At 49.0% G+C, this 22,176-nt stretch overlaps 1 pseudogene across 1 annotated transcript in view; it reads right to left on the reverse strand.

The window, feature by feature from the left end:
- LOC146812780 (mannan-binding lectin serine protease 1-like) overlaps positions 1-22,176 on the reverse strand; it is a 62,945-nt pseudogene that overhangs the window by 13,757 nt on the left and 27,012 nt on the right. Inside the window, exon 5 of the transcript XR_014966895.1 lies at positions 5,226-5,363. The product of XR_014966895.1 is annotated as a mannan-binding lectin serine protease 1-like (transcript). The remainder of the gene's footprint in view (positions 1-5,225; positions 5,364-22,176) is intronic.

Here is a 22,176-nt window from a genome sequence, read left to right on the forward strand (position 1 = left end):
TTTAAAAAGTAAAAGTAAGAATAGATAAGTTAGGGGGCACATGGGGCAGAGGGTACTTCACCGGATACAAATTTGCCTTCGGTAAAGTTCCGCGCTGGGTATCGCGGGTGGTCAGTTCGGGTGGCATGTTCCAGCTTCGGGAGTCTCGTGGGGTCGCGGCGGTCATCGGGATCGATGGTATGACCGGCAGCTCCCGATGGCGTCATTTTTCCCAGGGGGGCGGGGCTTCGGTGCCTTGAAATAAGCGAGCAGTGCATTACCGTGGTTTGGCGTAGCGGAAGTCCAGGAGTGATGGTGTGCACAGGGAGCGCATGTACAGCACTCCAATACCTCCCGGTGGAATTCGCGCTATTGTTATGCAGCGCAGCCAGGCACGCAAAACCCATGGCGGAGCACTGGCAGTTAACACCAAAGGGGGCATGCGCAGCAATGGAGGTTCAGCGACTGGATGGACCCCAAGAGGGGGTATGATGGAACTGTGCAGTGGATAGGCGGGGAGGGGACTGACCTACTGGTGGTCCTGGACTCTACTGCCAAGGGTAGGCGCGGGGAGGGGACTGACCTGCCGGTGGTCCTGTCTCTACTGCCCTATCCCGCAACGTATGGACTGTGTGGACTCTTTGGGAGGCTGCCTGTGTTCAGGTACCTCGGTGGGCCGGTGCGCTATGCGGTGCCCAGTATTTCAAGCAATTCAATGTTTGCTGTAGCGCGTTGGGGTTTGCCGGCACAATGTGCGCAGCTGAGTTGGTCGGCCGAGTCGGCCAACGAATTTAAGTACATATGTATGGCAAAGCTAAAATCAATTATAATGTTATGCCTAATTTCCTTACTGCCTTTGACATGTGGCAATGTTTGCTGTAGCGCGTTGGGGCCTGCCGGCACAATGTGCGCAGCTGAGTGGGTCGGCCGAGTCGGCCAACATATTTAATTACATGTGTATGGCGAAGCTGAAATCAATTATAATGTTATGCCTAATTTCCTTACTGCCTTTGACATGTGGATGTTGCAAAAAGTATTTTGCTGTGGATCCTGATATATATCCAAGTAGTACTTTACACCTGTAATGGTTGTGTAGATTTATATGATTTGATGTGAATAAAAGTCTACGCCTTGGACAACATAACCGATGTTTGGATATTCTTGGGCCAGTGGGCGCTGAGGGGTGTCAGAAGTGAGGGGGAGTGAGTGTTTCACTGTGCGCGTACTATGGGCCATCTACAAAAATGTTTCATGTTACTGTAGGCAGGCACAGCCCTGGAATCAGGAAGAGGGCTTGGCGAGGCAACTCTGCGGGGAGCATGGCAGTAGTATTTTCCAGTTTTTACATATAAATACAGACAAAGGAAAACTGGTTTTCCGTCTGTATTTATATGTAAACATCCGTTTAAACGGAAAACCGGGAGCCCTAGTTATAATTAAAAATCCTCTTTAATGGTAAATTCCGATTTTAAGTTACAATTTTGAAAATGCCAATTCTTTGAAAGCTGTCATTTTCCTGCCCTAGCTGCAAGTAGCCTGTCCTTTGTCTCATGGCAGGGGGTAATTGGCAGTTGGACTTTGTTTATTTGTCCCTGATAGCCACACAACAGAAGAATAAGGTGTGCTTGGCAGGATGGGGGGCAGAGCTGGGCAAAGCCCCACCTTTGCACAAAGGACCTGTTATCACTACATTTTCCAGGTTGAAATCAGGGTAGGGGAGTCAGGAAACCTCAAGCTCTTCAAAGGGAATGCTCTAGAAACTTTGCCTACTTCAAAGGGGGCCCCAGGTATAAAAATAGGACCCTCAGACCCACCCTTCAGTTTGCTTTCTGGACCTGCGACAGGACTCTCAGAGGACTGCCTGCTGCTATGGCCTGCTATGTTCTTGACAAGACTGCTTTTCTACATATGTAAGGACTGCTTAGCTGCCTGGAGACTACCATGAACTCTCAAAAGCCAGCCCTGCTGCGTTATCCTGTTTCATCACTTGAAACCAGGACTACTAGAGTAACTCCAAAGGCTAGTTGGCTGTACCCCTGATCAGAGCTTCAGGCTTAGGGACGGAAAATGCTCTAACCATCTTCAGCTGGCACCTGGACCCATCCTGAGTGAGTCCTAAGCCCCCAAGTGATGCCACCACAGTCCTGGACCCTTGGTTGGGGTGTGAAAGATGCCCAGATAGCCAAAATCCATAACATGGGATTGAGAAACTTTTTGGCTGAAAACTGCTCTGAAAACCTAGGGAAGACCGGGAACGACCTGCTTGTCTATCCTCCCAAGGTGCATCGCCGGTCGGCTTGACTTTGCGGCAGCTCACGCTATGTTCTTCTCCGTAGTAGGAAATTCTTCGCAGTGGTCCTTTGCCAAAGAAATACCCGACCTTGTGGAACTATCGTCGGCTACGGCCTCATCCTTTGTTCAACCCGAGGTTTTCAACTTCCAAAAAAGAGAATAAGGGCCTGATTACGAGTTTGGTGATGTGGCAGCGGGCCACCACACCAGCACCCCGCTGCCACACTGCCAAATTTGTCCGCACACCGCCTGCCAGATTACAAGTTTAATTGTGGTCTGGCAGGCGGTGCTTTGGCGATCCCACGGCAATGCCTTTCAAAGGCTCATGTGTGATCCTTAGAAAGGCACCGCAATGGAAGCACCAAAGTATGTTCCTACATAGAATGGACTGTGCAGTCCATGCCATGCAGGAACAGGAGGTGCACACTGACAGGGGAGCACAACATGTGACCCCCTGTATGCACACCCAGGCCCTGAGGCAACAGAGGCTGTATAGGGCCCCCTTAGTTTCCTCACCGCCACAGTTTTAATGGCGGTCTCAGCATCATGATAACTGTGGTGATGTAGATAACTCGCAATATGCTGGGCGGTGCCGCTGCAGCATTGCCAGCATATTGCGGTCTCAAACCGCTGCAAGACCGCAGAGGGATCACAGATCCCCGGTGGTAGCAGCAGCGGTCTTATGGCGGTCTGACCGCCAAAATCATAATTAGCCCCTAAATCTAAACATAGAAATCTTCACCGCAACTTTGTGCTGTTGCTCCCTGACGACGACGCTCCCTCCTAGGACACCACCTGCAACCTTGGCCCACTGGGACTTTACCTTCTCTGACCATTTTCTTTGAAATTTCTTCTAAGTCTGAAGGTAAGCGCTGGCCGGTCCCAATTAACTTTTTGTATTCTACTCGCGCTCCATCGCAGTCAGCCATATTTTTGCACTTTGAACCGATTCTGCACAAATAGATGCCCTCAATTGGTGATTTGATTTTTTAGGCGCTATTTTTTTCCTTAAACTTTAAAAATTCATAACTCCTGTTCTACTGCTTGGATGTTAGGCATTTTGGTATTAAATAGTTTAATACAATTTACTCTATTTTTCGAAATTGGTGTGGAATTTTTCTTGTGTTGTGTTTTCGCTTTATTACTATTTGTGGACTGCATAAATACTTTACACGTTGTCTGTAACTTAAGGAAGTCAATTTTTGTGCCATGCTACCAGAGGGTTGAAGCACGGGTTCATTTTGTGACTTTTGTGATTCACGCTGACAGGCATTGTGGCTGTTGCTTAACCAGGGCTACACCCCAGTCAACCAACAAGCCAATTTCTCACAGACCTAGAGAAGGAATTATGTAGAGATAGAAAAATCAGGAAATAAAAGTGAAGAATAGAAATAAGAAGGCTGGATGGATTGTAAAAGATTGAAAGTAGGATGGAGACAGCGATGAATGGGTGGAAAAGGACGAAATGATTGCGAGATGGATAAATAAAAAGAAAGAATGACAAATAAGGTAGAAAAAAGAATGGAAGGACAAAAAGAAGGAAGTGTAAAAAGACAAAAAATAAGAAGGTATAGAAGTAAAAAAAAATAAAGGTCAAATTGGTATGTAGAATGCTTGATGTGGCCGCATTTTTTCAAAATCTCCTTTGGAAGTAGTGACATAATCAACATCTTTGAGGAGGATCAGCCCCAGTAGGCATCCCTGGATGAATTTGATTATTTCATGGGTGTCCAGAGATTACTTCCTGAAAGGCCTGTAGCTATTTCAGCACATTCTTTGGGAACTGACATGTGAAAGGCGTAATTTGATCCAATTGTTTTAAGAATTCCTTTGCTGGCATATCCTCCTCACTTCCCTCTCCCTTACTCTCCAAATGAGTGCCGGCACTTTGGTTTACTCAGTACCATTTGGGATATGGTTCAAAGTGGGGGTTATTTTATTTCTCTAGCTACTCCTTTGACCTTAACCACAATAATTATGTAAAAGCACAGAAGGATGCATCAGCCTGCAGTGTCAGCTTCTGTTGCTGCACAGAATGAGGTGTAGATTTCTTCAAAATGCTGCCTTAGCAGGAGGGCAACTGTGTACACTCAAGCTGACTGACAGGAAATGAAGATGTGCAAGCAACAGACTGACTACCAGCTCACAATCGAACAACTGGAGACCCCTGTCCTAAACAATAGCTCTATTCCAGATCAGCTCAGACATCCACAAAGGCCATCAGATGTGTGTGAGATTGTTCTTCACAATAACCGTTCCTTACACCAGAATGAAATGTACCTTGACAATCAATGGATACTTAAGGGCTCTAGAAGTTGTGTCTCTCTTATGCCAGCCTTTGTACTGGAAGGCATGACCCTGCACAATCAAGATGAGGGAGCTAGCGCTGCTAGGTGATTGGCAAAACTGTCTTTTCAGTTTTTTCAAAGAACACTATTTTAAAATTATTTATGAGGTGAACGCCAGAGTGGAGGCCAGCAGACATGTTGGCGTGGGCCCCATACAATCTCCAGAGAGGCCTGACAACACAAGGCACCCACTCCAAACTAACTTCACCAGAATATATTCTAGAGCCTGAGGCTTGCCTTTTACTGACCCCACTATGCCATATATAAGAATATGGGACCTGTGATTTAAAAACACAGGTGTTCTTTATTTCAAAATAAGCAAGATATTACTTGGCTGATTTTATCAGACATTGTAACAGCACATTAGACTCTTCTCACTTAATGACACACCTGGGCAAAATTGTAACGTCATAAATCTGCCTCTTATTCACCACCCAGAATGCCCAGAATAGGTCTTCTAATGACCAAATCTCCATGCTGTCTTCTGGCTTACTTGGGGCCTACACCGATATTGTGATATTCCACACCCAGTGCTGGCAGCATTACCTACACCCGAAGTAAGGGGTCATAACCACAGCTGGGGGACATAAGAGGTGGGCGACATACCTTTCCCCGGGAAGGGCAGCTCTTGATAGCGCTCCACGCAGTGGTACTGAATAGTTGCTCCGTAGGTGGTTGAGTTGGTATGTGATAAGTAAGAGATGTAGCCATTATCAATTTCATCTGGACGGCCACAGTCGATCGCTGAAAACGGAGAGGATGTAAACAAATCAGAAATTGCATTACTCAGTTGTGTCTATCTAGTAATTGCTCTTTATGGTACTACATTCCAGATTTATAATTTAGGAATTTGATTATCATGATTAAATGTATGCACATTCAGAAGAAAATAAATAATGAAACTGTACTCAGCCTAACAGGTGCAAAAGTAGCACCATTGAGGCACTCAGGCTGGGCCTCCTACACCCACTAACCCTGCCTAACCAGTTCACAAGTAGATATCTTCTGGCCCAACATACACATGACAGCTGACAGCACACAAGCCATGACCAGATATACACCAGGTGTATAGGAATCCTGCAAAGGGCCTGCAAAGACACATCAAATACCATGTCTGTTAGAGGCTGTCCCAAGAAGTGGGACAAAAAGTGGAGTGGGTGGAATGCATATCGAGGACACCTATGTATATCCCCGACTGTGGAAATGGAAATGTCTAGGAATGATCGCTGTTCACCTGATATGCTTGATTGAATATATGTCTGCTGTTAAATAATATGCACCTGATGCCATAAGATCGAATTGTATGTTCATTACTGCATGTGCTGATTAGAAATTTGTATTTTCTTTTGATAACCAACTTTATTGACTTTTGTAAGAGACATTAGTGAAAAGACAAAAGGCCAACAGCAAGTGTAGATTTCAGCACATATGAGAAACATAGTGTCCTTAAGGCATTATATATGATCTTGATGGACAATAAGAAGCAGAATAATACCCACCACATCTCGCGAGTGTCCAAAGAGAGCGTTAGTCTTCTATCACCCCCACCCATTTATCCCACACCTTGCAATATTTCTTCGGACGTCTGGCCTCGTACAAGGGCCACTCTTGTGCCGCGCACTAGTCCACCCCTCTGCGTCACCGTGACATGGCGGGGGCAGTCGAGTTCAGGCAGTTCGCCGCAATGTCTCTCTTAGCCACCATCGTGGCTGTATTTAGAAAGAGTTTGTTGGCTCTAGAGCCGTCCAGCCCTTCAGTGATTCCCAGGAGTACATTCGTTGGGTTAAGGGGTACTACCCAGCCTAGGACCTCAGTCAGCTCCCCTGTTACTGATTCCCCAAAGCGTGTGATTACAGAGCAAAGCCATACCATGTGGAAGAAATCAGCCTGTGGGTGGTTACAGCATGGACAGGATGCCTGGGGATGGAGCCTTGCGCGGAGGTGGCGCAGCGGTGTGAGATAGGCGGTGTGTAGGTAGTATATTTGGACCAAGCGAAGCTGCGCTGAGGCTGTGATTGTTCTGGGGGCCATTAGCGCATCCCTCCAGTCGTCATCATCTAAGGACCCAAGCCATCCCTCCCATCTGTCTCTGAGCCAGATTGCGTGTTGGGGTGCTATTCATGAGAGAGCGGTAGATACGAGAAATCCCCCTTTTCCCCAGGTTGCCAGTCATAATCTGGGCTTCAGACGGGCTGTATTCGGGTATAGACGTGCCCTCTGGGATGTGCGAGTGGAGAGCGTGGCGCAGCTGCAGGTATCGGTAAAACTGTGAGGTATGCAGGTAGTACAGGTGTTGAAGATCCTGAAAGGTACACATATTGTCCCCATTCCAGACGTCCCCCAGCTGTGAGATCCGAATTAGGTCCCACGCTCTAAAGCCAGATAAGCTGGCGACCTCCCGGAGCTGGGCGCCCTGCCAAAATGGGGTGTACTGAGTCAGTTTGCCCGACCAGTGGGTGTGGTGCAGAGAGGCCCGCCAGGCCAGAAGCACCCCACGCTTGACCTCGGGTAGGGTTCTGGGGACAGTGTAACCATATATCATCCCCTGAATGTTGGGCATACCTAGGGTGTGCAGTTCCGGTCTATATGCCGGGTCCGACCAGACACCGTTGAACCAGTCATGCAAGGTAAGGAGCCGGGTAGCCAAATAATAGAGGTACATGTTCGTCATCCCCAGACCGCCATCAAAAGGCGGGATCCAGCACTGAGTGAAGGCCAGACGGGGCCTCCGACCCCCCATAGAGAAGGGAAGGGGTGTGTTCTGGAGTATGTAGAGAAACCTAGGCAAAATCATCATTTTGAATAGGGCTATTCTGCCCATTGGGTTCAGCGGCAGTGTTAGCCATTTGAAGAGGACAGCCCGAGCTTTCCTCACTAGGGGAGTTACGTTGAGCGCCCAGGCGAGGTCTGGGAGGAGGGCAACCCAGATCCCAAGATACATGAAGGACTGCCGTCGAAGGGGTATCGTGGACTGCCACTCAAAGCACTCTCGAGAGAGAGGTGAAGTGGGACCAGGACGGACTTAGTGGAGTTCAATCGAAAGGCCAGAGGTCTGTTCAAAGAGGATCAGTGCCCGGAGGCACCGGGGTCCCGACTGCGCGGGCTCCGCCAGGTATAGGAGGAAAGTAATCCGCGTAGAGAGCGATTAGTCCAGGCTATCTCTACCCCATAATTCGCTCGTCTGAGCGTATGAAACACACCAATGGCTCCATTGCCAAAGCAAAGAAGAGGGGCGAGAGGAGGCATCGCTGCCTCGTACCCCTTCTGATGGGAAAGGACTGCGACAGAGCTCCATTGACCAGTACTCGGGCCCTCGGCCGGCAATACAGCGTCTTCACTAGTTTGTAAAAGTATGCCCCGAATCCCTTTTCTGTCAACACCGCATCCACATACCGCCAGTCCACTGAATCGAAAGCTTTCTCGAAGTCAATGAGAAGAAGGGACAAGTATGGAGTCAAGCACTGGCGGTTCGCTAGGGCGAGGTGGAGATGCCTGAGGCTGTGTCTGGTGCCCCGCAATGGCATAAAGCTGCATTGGTCAGGATGGACTAGTTTGGCCAGGTACGGTCGTACACGGTTAGCCAAAACGGAGGCAAACACCTTAAGCTCCCAGTTGATGAGCAAAATAGGATGGTAGTCAGAGCAGTGCTTCAAGGGCGGCTGAGACTTGGGGATCACCACAATAGTGGCCATGTCGGTTTGGGTGTGAAACAAGCCTTTATCAGTCACCTCCGCGTACAACTCCAAGAAGTGGGGGACCAGCGTGTCCCGGTAGCCTGCGTAAAACTCCTGTGGGAGTCCATCTGGCCCCGGGGTCTAACCAGAAGCTGTGCGAGAAATTGCCTCATTGACCTCCTCCGGAGTAATCGGGAGGTCCAGCACCTCCACCTCAGGCTCACTAAGTCACGGAAGAAGGATCCGTTCTCGATGAAGCAGCTCCAAAAGTAAGAGAGTGGGGGTTGTGTGGTGTAGAGGGCGGTGTAGTATGCAGCGAAGCACTGGGCCACTACCGCCGGGAACCTTTGGACCTCGCCACTCGGGGCTATCACTTCGGGAATTATGCGGTTGGCCATCGGGTATGTGGCCAGCCGATGAAGGAGCTTCCCATTCTTGACTCCTCACCTGTAAACGTGCGCCACCGAAGACCTCCATAGCAGTCTGGGAGCCTCCAGGGAGGTTTGCCTGATCTCATCTCGCAGAAATGCCAGCCTACTGTCCAGGGCCTCGGTCCTCTCTTCGGGCTGCTGGCCTTCAATTAGGGTGGCTTGAGCTTCTAGGAGGGTAAGCCGGGAATCCTGCGCAGCACGTTTAAGTTTGAGCTGGCCCTTGGCGAAACCACAAATAGTGGCTTTGGCAGCCTCCCATAGGGTATCAGGGGAGGGAACGGAGCCCTGATTGGCAGTGAAGTAGTGACGTAGCTCGATGCCCACTGAGACTCCAAATTCTTGGTCCTGGAGAAACCAAGCGTTCATCCTCCAAATCGGGTACAAAGACTCCAGGAGGACACCCACCCGCAGTGTCACCGGAAAGTGGTCGGATATACCTCTAGGGAGTATGGTTATCTCTGTGATTATCTGACAATCTAGGGCCGGCATGAAAATGTAGTCGAGTCGTGCATGAGTGTGATGGGCTGCCGAGGTGTGGGTTTAGTGTCAGGCTATGGCGTGCCACAGTCTCCAGGCAGTTCGACAAAGGCTTGGCCTGGGACATTCTAGAGGTCAAGGGGGTTCCAGCCACATCGAGGGCAGGGTCCATGACTGCATTAAAGAGTCTCCCCCTATGATGGTCATACCTGGGGCAGGACAGCTATCAATGCCGCAATTTGCTTGAGTGTAGGAGCCATCAGCGAAGGTGGAGAGTATTCGGACAGTAGGTTTAGAACTCAGCCTCCTACGGCTCCCTTCAGGGCAACGTAGGTACCCTGAGGATCCGTTGTGACCTTACGTAGAGTGAATGGGAGGGCACGGCGCACAAGGATGGCTACACCTCTCGACCCCCAAGTAAAGCCAGAGTGCCAAACCCCATCATAGCCGTACCTTGCCAGGAAGGGGCAGTTGTTTTCTACCAGGTGGGTTTCTTGAAGTAGCAGTACTTGTGTGGCGCTGTGCATATCGCAAGACCGCTATTCGCTTGACCCTGTCTAGCAGCCCATTGACATTCAAGGATATTACGTGGAGTGACCCCTTCCCTTTGTGGATGTCAGTCATGGGGGATATAAGTGCAGGAGGAGACATCTTAAGTGGGAGTCAAGCGCGGGCGAAGTATTTGGCCTAAGTGAGGCATTGGGAGTATCTCTGTAGGGCTGATAGTGTGCGCACTTGCAATTCTGCTGGTCAAGGATGCGAGTGTGGTGTACGAGATGGAACAACGAAGAGCCGGGACAATGGTCTCTATTGTGTGTGCGGTCATCGTGCTGTTGATCAAAGATGCTAATGTAGTGAACAATGTGTGGCAAAGAAAAACTGGGACAACGCTCCCCCCCCAACCCTATCCCCTCCCCACTCCCTATACTTCAGGAACAGAAGCATCTGTCGCCCTAACAAGGAATAACTAAAAGAGAGAACCAAACTAAAACGCTTGGGAATCGAGGAGGACCCCTCCTCATAGCAGGATGTTCAGTGATAGTGTCCATCGAAAGATTGAAGTGATGATAAGCTGAAGTGCAGCACCAAGTGCCGCGGAACTAGTTACGGCCGAAAGGTTAGGGTGGGCTCAAGAGGGTCCCGTGGGAATGGTTGGGCTTCAGGAGAGGTCTGTGTCTGCTAGGTCCAGCACCAATGGTCGGGGTGAGGCGGGTCTGACCGGTTCGAGGAGCCAGTGCGCCTCAAGGCAAGGAGATCACTCGAGGGCGCTCCGGATGCTGGCTGACGAGAGGGACCCAGCGGTGAGTCCGAATGGGCCAACCTCGGGCCCTGCCTCCTGCGTGAGCGGGTGTGCTGCGGCCGTGGGCCAGGAAGGCCCACGTAGGTACCTCCAGTACTGTCTTTGGGAGAAGGATTCCGGGTGTTGAGCCTTAAGGGGCGCTCCTCTGTCACCCATGTCCAGGCCTCCTCAGGGGAGACGAAGAAAAGGGTTCTGTTCTGGAACACTACCCGGAGGCGGGCCAGGAAGAGGAGCCTGTATTGTATGTTGAGGGCATGCAGCTTTTGTTTAACTTCTCCAAACGAGCGACGTTGGCCCTGGACCTCGTGGGTATAGTCGGGGAAGATCATGATTGTCTGGCCTTGATACTTGAGGTGTTGCTGCTTGCGTGCTTCGGCCAGGATGGAGTCCCGATCTCTAAAGTTAAGGATCCGCATTGTTATCGTCTATGGGGGGCACCCGGCGGTGGTTTGGGTGCAAGAGATCGGTGTGCCCGCTCAATTGCGAACCATGGGGAGAGGGAGCCCTCGGGCATCCACAAGCGCAGCCAGCGCTCAGTGAAGTCAGCTGTCCGGCCTTGTTCCGCACCCTCTGGAAACCCCACCAAACGGAGGCTGTTTCGCCGTGACCAGTTTTCAGCATCTTCGGCCCGTCTGTGTAACTTTTGGGTATGAGTCTGAAGGCGAGCGACCTGGTCTTTAAGTTGTTGGACTTCATCCTCCACCCTGGGTATACGGGATTCCGTTTCCTGGATCCGGGGCGTAGCATTGCGGAGGTCTTGTTGGATAAGAGTCATGTCAACCCGGACTTTGACGATTTTGCCCTCCACCGAGGATTGGGAGGTATGAATGGCTTGGAGGATGGTGGAAAGAGGGGGTGTCTTTTTCGGTGGTCCCTCCCATCGCCCCGGAGTCTGTAGTAGTATACTGGTCCATTTTAGCCTGTGTGGTGGGGGTTTCGGTGCCTGGTCTCTTCCCATGGTTGCTGCTCAACACGGCTGGAGGTCAATGTTGTTGTCCGGCGTTCAGGTGGATGGCGAGCAGATGGGTAACCCTCGCTCCAGAGGTGTCCCAAGGGAAACCACGGCTGGGGAGAAGGGAAAGAGGAAAAGAGAGGAGGGGGGAACAGTCTACCCGGCTCCCCACCGCCCGAGCCTATGGCCGATGCTCCCTCTCAGCAGTCCCCCTCCATGCCACCAGAAAAGGAGACAGGCGTGTGGGCCCCACATTCGGGCCAGGATCGGCGCTGGGTCCGGAGCGCAGGGGCTGGTTCAGGATAGAGTACAAGAATAGTGTTCAAAGGAGATGCAGGGAGCAGGCCATCCAGGGAGGGAAGGAAGACCCCACTCACCCCGCCACCCAATGTGGCGGCCGGACCCCTCCGGGGGGCACCTGTCTACCCCAGGACCGCAGCCGAGCACGGCAGGTCCCACAGTATTTCTGCAGGGGAGGGAGGGAGAAGGGACTCCACCAGCCTGCCACCACTGTCCGGATTGACAGCCGAGACGCTCTCTGCACACCGCCGCTGCACACATGAAGAGAGCGTGCAAATCAAGGAATGTTCCACGTGGCAGCAGTCAGCCCGGAGCCAGGGACCACCACTTAGTCGGGGCGCAGGGGAGCCCCATGCACCATTAGCCCTAAGACATCAAAAGGGCGGGAGGAAGGACAGGACTCTCACTCTCTCTCTGTGCTGCCCGAGCCAACGGCCGATCTCTCCCTCCTGTCCTCTGCCCACCCCGGGGTCCACGGCCAAGCACGGCAGGCAGGCCCGTCCTAGGTCGCTCCCAAACTCCTCACCTCCTCAAAGCGGGCTCCGTGACAGGTCAGCGGATGGCCTTCCGGCTCACTGTTGACCCAGCACAGACAGCTCCTCAGGGCCTCATGCCCAACCCAGTCGCTTGACCCCTCCTGGGGGGGCTACCGCCCCACTTGGGGCCTCTGCTGAGCACGGCCGAACCTCTGTGTAATGTCGCGGGGGGATAAGTCCGCCACCTCCTGCACCGTTGTCTGGATGACAGCCGAGGGCTCCCAGCACCCGCTGCGGCACCAGAGAGAAAGCCCGCAGGTCTGAGGTGCTCTAGCCGCCGGCAGCAGGTCCAGATTCCTGGGCGGCCCAGCACTTGGTCAATGCACGAGGGGCAACCCCGGGCTCCAACTGACTGGATCACCAAACGGGCGGGGAGTGGAACACTAAGCTCCTCGCCACCCAATTGTAGGCCGATCTCCTCCGGCACATCGGGAGCCAACAATGAGCGTGGCGGGCGGGGCCGTCTCAGGCCGCTCCCGGCGCCCCTCACCTCCACCAGGCGCAGTCTTCAGCGGATCGATGGGCAGTTCTCTGGTCCCCAGCCAGGTCGGCACCAGCAGCCCCTCGGGGTCACCCCTCCTCGCACGGCACACCAGGCAGCTACAGACCGCGGGGGCGTCAGGAGGAGCCGGGACACCGCTCTGGTGGGGCCACCATCTTGGATTCGCCGCGAGCCGGGACTACCCCTCCAAGGCTGCCTGCGGCATCCAGACACCACCCACACTGCCTCCAAGAATGGTCCCGGGACCCAGGGCAGCTAGGCAGCAGGATTCCGAGGTAGGCACTCCTCGATGGTGGCGGATGAAGGAGCAGATGACGGAGGGGTCCGGAGCACTTCTAAAGCGTGACCACCATCTTGACGCTCCTGGCCACGCCCTTGGAAATTTGTATTTAATAAACACAATAAATAAAAATAAAAAAATACATGTCTGTTAAGCACCCATTCCCAGCATTTTAGTGAAACTTCCAATTTCATTTTAACATTGTAATAATGGTCTAATAAATCCTGGAGTGAAAAGGGCTTGGGGGGGGAGTAATAAATAGCTGGATGTGTCACACATGGAATATATGGACACCTGGCAAGCAGGATTGCTCACCAGAACAGTAATTATTTTAATATGTCTTTTTTTTTTTAAATAGACCCAATGATGCTGGACTCAGATCACAGCAGGTGAGATCTACACCACATACGTATAGGTCTCCTTCACATGTTGTCATGTGGAAGCAGCAAACACATAAGGACAGTTCGCAAACACAAAAAAGGGAGATTTGGAGAATACAATGGGGGGAATTTAATGTGCCCATTCGCTTGCGTTAGAGCAGTTGATGTTTTAAGAAATGGAAATCTAAAATAACTTCATTTTTTAGCTTTTAAAATGGGGAGTATTCCACCTAAAGTGAGATTGTTGGCATGTGTGATGAGCCAGATCATACTAAGCACCAGGAAAGACAATAAATAAAGATGATTTGTAATCATTTTTGGTCAATCAAACCTGAAGAGCTCACTGGTGATATCTTAAATTGCACACGAACAACCTATATTGAGATGCACAACAAGTTTAAGGATGCACTCTCGGTGACCTCTATGATATAGTTATGTACTAAAAAAAGAAATCATATATTATCAGACACTTATAGGGAATTATATGCATAATTGAAAATCACACGTCGGCAGAGTATCTGTGGAGGTTTCAGGAAGCAAGGCTTCCACAAAGTATTGTGAAAGCAGAGGTACATTGTAAGCAGCATTTGTTATATTATGAAAACTACGTGTCAGCACCGACAGAGTCCTGGAGAATTTAAGTTTTATGTTTTTAACTTCTTGCTGTTCTTTATAATATGACCTGGACCAACATAGGCGTTCAGTGTGGGGAAAACCTGACTGCCCTCTCACATTGGCCTTGCTCCAGACACCCCCTAGTTGGTCCTTAAAAACTCCAGTGTCCCCTCTGTGAGGTTCAGCAACCTTTAGCTGGCTGGCAGTCATGTCTATGTAGCTCTCAGAGATTGCCATCTTACTATCAGAGGCCTTAGCAACATTTCAGACACACTCAGTTGGCCCTACAAGGGCCTGATTCACAAAGGTCATTACGACAGAATTCACAAAGGTAAACTTAGGCCAAAAGTCTAAGTTTACTACTTTTAGTATTCACAAAGGTCAATTATGAGTAGTATCTTTACGTCTGTACTCGGGGGGGGGGTGAGTTTCTGCACTTGGGTAGAATCTCCACCCAAGTGCGGAGATTCCACTCCACACCCAGAGTGGAATCTTCACCGCCGCCCCAAGTGTGGAGCTCCAATCTGGGTGTGGAGTGGACTCTCCCAGAGTATGGAAAATCCGCCCCAAGTGCGCACGTAAAGATACTGCTCGTAACTTACCGCTTTGAATACCAAAAGTTGTAAAGTTAGACTTTTGGCCTAAGTTTGCCTTTGTAAATCTGTCCCATTGAGTGTTCAATGAGACTCAGAGAAGATATTTGCTGATGACTCTGCCACGACATGTAGCCTTCAACTTTTTGCAGACACCACCAGCCAACTCAGAAGCATCTCTGACCCACCCTTAGACACTCTGATCCAGCTCTTAGAGACCCTCAATGTGTCATCAGGCACCTTAAGCCTCAGTCAGCCTTCAGAGACCCTCATTTGAGTAACAAATACATCAGCCATCCTTCAATAAACATTCAAACTCTTTCCAGCTACTCACTGTACACCCACAAATGTCCCTCAGAATGTCACAGCATGCATCCAGAGACTGTCAGCCGGTCCTCAACTCTCACTCAGCTGCCATTCTGACAATCTGACTGATATCACCTGAGTCAGCTTCAAGACTGACCCTCTCTTCCAGACAGCCCTCACACCACCCTCTGCCTTCATTCCTTGCAGGGCTTCAGAGAATCAGCAATCACCAGATGACCTTGCGCTCCATAAAGACACTCCCAGACCGGCCCCCCAGTAGGCATCTCCATTTGATCATTAGACACACAGATTGCTCCCTCAACCTGCCTTAGGGCAACATCATCTGAATTTTACACAACTCAGATGGGCCTTCAGACACATCCTGCGTGACCTTAGAATACACACTCATGCTCTCATATCAGAAAGCCTCTACCTTTAGCTGGGCCTTAAAGGCCCCCAATTACCCCTCAGGGGCTGTTGGCGTGCCTTCAGATAACCCCACCCAGGGACATACCTTAGTCAATAATTTTAGGGAGTCTGAGATTTCCCAACTAGCAACAAGATGTATCCAACTAAAGAGGACAGGGCAGGCTGGGGCCACTGGCAGTGGTCATGGGACTGGGTTAGAGGGATTCGTTCTCAGTTATTTGGTAAAGCAAGGCCAGTTAGTATAGTGCCTCAGTGAGATAGTCTGGACTCTGTTTTCCGGTCTAGTCCTGTTCTTCCTCGCAGCAATGTGAAGCAGGGAGGCCCAAGAGAGCAGACTGGAATACGCCCATACATAGGATGAATAGACCAGGCTTAGGGTGGGCAGCAGGTCCAGACCTTTAGTAGCCCAGTCTAATTAACAGACCACACATGGAAGAGAAGAGGAATCAGAAAGAGCAGGGTACGTGAAAGCTGTAGAATAGTAGCAAATGCAAAATACCTGATAGGGTGTAATGACATAAGAAACCTAAAAGTATAGGAAAGTGAAGCTTGAAGCTATCTGGACCATAAAACACTTTTTATACCGTGGTGAGCTACACAGTAAGGAACCTTTAATCCCTCTTTTTGTCTCCATTTTAATAGAAACTATAAACACAGAATCACAAATTCAAAGAAATTAAGATTATAGACGTGGATTTGTGTGCTTAAGGGCAGTGCAATTTGTTTTGTGCTACTGGCTGTACAATTGGCCATTGTACAACTTGGTGGTTATGCCATTCTCTCTGTTTGTGGTTGTAGTGGGTTTAATCTAACTTTGCCACAATGGCTACATAGATTGATGATAGGATACCATTTGTCATTTATAGCTTGAGAGGATCAACCATTGAGGGAGAAAACACTTAGACGACTGCATGGCTGTGATTTGTATTGTGCTCATGATGGTGACGGCAATTGTGTCTAATGTGTTGTGGGATGGGGGTGTGTTAGAGTTGAGATAGTAGGGTTGAGCTGGATGCACAACTAATCTAGCAAACACTGAACCCCCTGGATGGCTTGTAAGGGACCGACCGCCCCAGGAGTTGTCTTCAAACACTATGATGCAATGGCTTGAATGGTGAGAATGATGGAAAGGGTAGATGGAGCCAAGATGATGAAGGAAGAGGATGGGAGAGACTGGGTCTCAGTCAATACTCCCACCACCACGTAGCAGATGGTGAGGGCCCTTTGGGTAGACTCAGAAGGAAGAGAGCATGTGCCGGAAAATGTTACACCAGGTTATCTATAATAAAACCATTAACCCACTGAGCTATTCGAATTAATGAAATCTAACACTACATGAAATGCTCTGGTGCATGTACATTAATCATCCGAGGTATTTCAGGAGGATTGAAAGATTTTAATGCAAAGTCCGATTTAACAAATCATGCAAATAATCAAAATCCAGTTCCCCCCTTGGAAATATAAACATAAAGCAGCAACAAGATGCTAAGATGCCAAAAGTACTTTAGAGTGGTGCAGTCTATTAACAAATATGTTAGTGAAAATAGAGGCAGAGTTGCCATATTAAAGAAAACTGCTAATTGCGTACCATCTCCTGGCTAATCCTAACCTCAGAATACACAGAAATGCCAGGTGTTTTTATCCGAGACAGGTGGCAACCCTTCCTGCAGTTCTTCAAAGACGAGGGCACCCGCTGGATGCGCACAGTCATGGTTAGAACCCACGACCAGATGCACCCCGGCAGTACGAACAGATAGGTACACACAAGTGGGTGTGATTAATGCCTGTGAAACATGGAAATGCAAGCTCCTGTCTGTCACAGAATAGGTACAGCACAAAATCTGCAGTACCAGTGTCCCTCGCAGAACAAACACAGCCAGGCAGTAGCAGTGCATTGTGTCCCTCGCAGATGAGACACAGCCAGGCAGTATCAGTGCAAGGTTCCCACTCTTGCAGAACAGACACAGCCAGGCAGTAGCAGTGCAATGTGTCGCTCATCGAACAGACACAGCCAGGCAGCAGGCAGTAGCAGTGCAATGTGTCCCTCGCAGAACAGACACAGCCAGGCAGTAGCAGTGCAAGGTTCCCTCTCTTGCAGAACAGACACAGACAGGCAGTAGCAGTGCAAGGTTCCCTCTCTTGCAGAACAGACACAGCCAGGCAGTAGCAGTGCAAGGTCCCCTCTCTTGCAGAACAGATACACCATGTGAATCAGTTGACAGGCGTGTCATTAACACAGATGAAGTACACCCCAGCAACCTTCACACAACCACTAGAGCTAGGCATCTCCAGTGCAAGCTTCCATCTCATGCAACAGGTACAGCATGTGCAGAAGTGCAAGCTTCCCTCCTTCATGGAACAGGCACAGCATGTCAACCCTGACACTACAGCAGCAGTACAAGCTTCCCACTGTCACAGCACAGATAAAGCTCAAGAGGTATCTATGATGTCTCCTCTCTCACATAACAGGTACAGCATGTGCAGAAGTGCAAGCTTCCCTCCTTCATGGAACAGGCACAGCATGTCAACCCTGACACTACAGCAGCAGTACAAGCTTCCCACTGTCACAGCACAAATAAAGCTCAAGAGGTATCTATGATGTCTCCTCTCTCACATAACAGGTACAGCATGTGCAGAGGTGCAAGCTTCCCTCCTTGATGGAACAGGCACAGCATGGCAACAGTGGAAGCTGCTTTCCCTGACACTACAGCAGCAGTCCAAGCTTCCCACTGTCACAGCACAGATAAAGCTCAAGAGGTATCTATGATGTCTCCTCTCTCACATAACAGGTACAGCATGTGCAGAGGTGCAAGCTTCTCTCCTTGATGGAACAGGCACAGCATGTCAACCCTGACACTACAGCAGCAGTCCAAGCCTCCCACTGTCACAGCACAGATAAAGCTCAAGAGGTATCTATGATGTCTCCTCTCTCACATAACAGGTACAGCATGTGCAGAGGTGCAAGCTTCCCTCCTTAATGGAACAGGAAAGCATGGCAACAGTGGAAGCTGCTTTCCCTGACACTACAGCAGCAGTCCAAGCTTCCCACTGTCACAGCACAGATAAAGCTCAAGAGGTATCTATGATGTCTCCTCTCTCACATAACAGGTACATCACAGTCTGCAGCAGCATTGCTAACACCCTTGCCTATTTCATGTGTATGTTTCATTGTGGCTATGTGGGTTGGTACGTGCATGGATGGTCGCGCAAGTAAAATAGCTAAATATAGAGTGTTGAGTGTAAACATTTGGCATTTCAGCCCCAAGATGCACCTTGGGGTGAACATGCACTTACAAATACGCATAGCACATCATGTTGTGGTAACTAGAGGTGTAAATGACGGTATTGATACATGAGAAGTAGATGGCGGAGTGAGTTGCTGGACAATTGAGTGGGAGGCTGGAGGGCTCGTGAATTTATGTTTTGATGAATGGTGAATTTGTGTGGATATATGGATGAGTAGATGAATGGAGAAAGTGGATGGAGAATAGAGGAGGAAGGAAAATGACAGTGGTTTGATGGGGATTTTAGCAATGATTGGTGGTGGTTAGTTTGTGTGTATGGGTGTATTCAAGGCCAGTTTGTGTATGTGGTACATATGTGTGCCTGGGGTGTGTGTATGGATGTGTGTACACATAGACAGGCATTGTGTGTAAGCGTGCACTAGAGCCCAGACACATATGTATGTGGATCGATGTGTGTAAAGGACCTTGATGCTGCTGCTTTTGGGGCTGCTTCCCTTGTGCACATGCTGAGCTGTAAAAAGAGGCTAGTGACTTTGAAGGGCGAGTGTATTTACCTGCTGGGCAACGAAGCACAAGAATTCTCTGTGATGGGAAAGCACTGTTAACAAATCTCACTAAAAATCCTGACACTGTACAGTGACAGTGAGTTGTCTTATGTGCACTTAGGAGTCATACCCCAGTAACAGAAGACTCTACAACGACACACATGATGTCTTGATATAGCACTGTGACCTGTCACCTGCTGGCCGTAAGAGAAGCTCATAACAGAAAGAATAGAAGTGAGCCATCTCAGAATTATGTATACATGGTGTTGATATGAATGTTCCAATTCTAAGGTCACACATGCAACTGTGACTCCAGCAATTGTGTTTACCATGTGCCCCGATTTATCAGAAGATTATTTACAGTGCTTCAGAACGACACTAAATTAAGAGTGTACTTGTTTGCTCTGCTATTCTCAGGGTAGATATGGAGCACTAGTCCTGTGACCCAATGGCACACTGCAGAGATAGATCAGTGGCAGTCCAGGAGGAGCCTAAGGGGAGCGGGTGGTGCATTGTGGGGGGTCTTTGAAGACACAACTTGTACCTGGGGAAAGTGAACAAAACTTAATTTTTTTATCCTCAGGCTGTAAAAGATAAAATCACTTGCATGCAGCTCCTATGTCTGGTACCTCTCATATACACCAGGGAATATAGATGGAGGCAAACCGATGCTGCAGTGTGGAACATATAATTTAAGAGTCAACTTCAATTGCTGAAGCACTGTCCCCCAAGTTTCCAAACACCACACCTGGGAGGGGCAGAAGCTCCAATGATGCGTGTTGACCGGATCACTGTGGTCATCATCCCAGGTGGCCATGTTTTAAGAGGATGAAAAGGATGTGAGTATCTAAAAGTGGCATTGGCAAAGACATTTAACTAGGAATCCTTCCCCAGAGGCACGGCCTACCTAATTATGGGTGTGACTTAAAACATGAAAACAAAAATGTTGTGTTTTATAAAGCATACCATCTGGTCAATAGTGAGTGCCTAACTCCTCTCATAGGCTAGCATTGAGAATTCCCTTATAAACCTTTAGACAGTAATTCGTGGTCAGAAAGAGTGGCGTTGCCATGTTTGGTATGTTTAGAATAGTGGTGATAAATCCTACTTACTGGTGTAGTTGGATGTTACATTACTATTTTAGACATGGCACTTTTAGAAAGTGGGCATTTCTCTGTGAGTATGATTTCTTGTGCTTTGCAGCCTGTCTCCAATACTTGTCAAGGTTGGGTGCAAGCTACACTTTGTACATACTTTCTAGACAACCACAACAGAGGAAGGGCTGGCTGTGACAGGGGATACATCTGCATTCATCTGCATACTGATAGTCTTGCTGGGCTGGGAGAAGAAGAGGTGGTTCACACTCACATCTGAATAGCTTGTGTGCTGCCCTCACACACAGGGCTGATTTGACCCCTAGTGATCATCTGGTGCCATGACTGGGCTGAAAGGGATTGTTGCACACTTCCAAGGGTTCCTTTGAAGTCAGCTTTTCATCATTTTTTAGATTAAGTACTTGGGCTCTGACCCCATGATTCCGGTCTAGGGAAGACATGGTTGGCAGTTCGGGCTGGACTGTTCCCATGAGGCACAGGGTCAAGACTGATTTGCATATGGCCATGTCTGAACTGGGGTGGCGTGGTGAGCAAAATAACAATGGATTAAACCCAGATCTGTGACTGGGGGTGAATGTTTTGCCAATGTGCAACATTCCGTCCATCATCTTGTGTGTTTTGCTGTTCGCCCTATGTGGGAAGGGTATGCCCAGACGTGGGTCCCATGCTCACTACGCCACTGGAGTCAAGCTATCCTGGCTGAAGAGGGGTGAAACCCTGAAACCGGTCCTAGGATGCTTGATTCTGGTCTAGAGAAGACATTGCTTGGCAGTTCGGGCTGGACTGTTACCATGAGGCACAGGGTCAAGACTGATTTGCATATGGCCATGTCTGAACATGGGTGGCGTGGTGAGCAAAATAACTATGGATTAAACCCAGATCTGTGACTGGGGGTGAATGTTTTGCCAATGTGCAACATTCCATCCATCATCTTGTGTGTTTTTTTGTTTGGCAGATGTACCACACACTTGCGGGCAGCTGCATTGGTATCGTGATAGAGAGGACCAAAAGCGTACTCCCCGTGTTGAACGTTATGTTTGTGCCTCCTTTTGGGACGGACCGTGGGGGCATTGTTTTTGCTCCATTTAGTGAGGGAAAATCTCTGGTGAGGACCCCTAAAATAGCGCCACGCCATATATAGAGACAAGACTACTTTAGGATTGGATATCAGATTACTGTATCACATCTTGGAGGTGCGCAGGTGCGCTGTGCCCTACATTTTGATCACAAATGCACGTATTTTAGCAAGGCTCACAGAATTTACCATAACCGTCTTAATAGGAGCGCCGATGCGCTGCGCACAATGTTTTGATGGTTGTATATCATGGTTCATGTGTTTGTCTTTAAACAAGACTGCATTACCTGCAAAGTATTTATGATGTATGTCATTTTAGTCTTGTAGTGATCAGGATAACAAGTACTATCTGAATAATTGCATTATTTATGATTCATGTCGTTTTTGGTCTTGTTGTATAATATGGAAGTCTATTTTTACATAATCCTATGTGGAGCCTCTTTTGTGGTGTATTTATTGTGTTGCTGTGTGAGCGTGTTGCACAACCGCTTTACACATTGCCTCTTTAGATAAGCCTGACTGTCAGTCAGTCAAATACTCTTTATTCGAATCGTTAGACTCATAAAAGACATTAAAAAACAACAGTACAAATTTACAATCACAAAATACACATATAACACTCAATAACAGTTTTACATAAAAACGGGACAACCTTAAAAAGTTCTTGGCAAATTATTTGATTGTTTAAAAATTGTTTAAAACCTCACGTGTTTCATTAATATCGTTGAGGGGAGTTTGCTTTTTAATCCTGAGAGCTGCCACTAAAAAGCTAGCCACGCAAAAAATGATACGAGTAGACCCC

This window comes from Triturus cristatus, chromosome 7 (assembly GCF_964204655.1).
Source record: "Triturus cristatus chromosome 7, aTriCri1.1, whole genome shotgun sequence".
Lineage (NCBI taxonomy): Eukaryota > Metazoa > Chordata > Amphibia > Caudata > Salamandridae > Triturus > Triturus cristatus.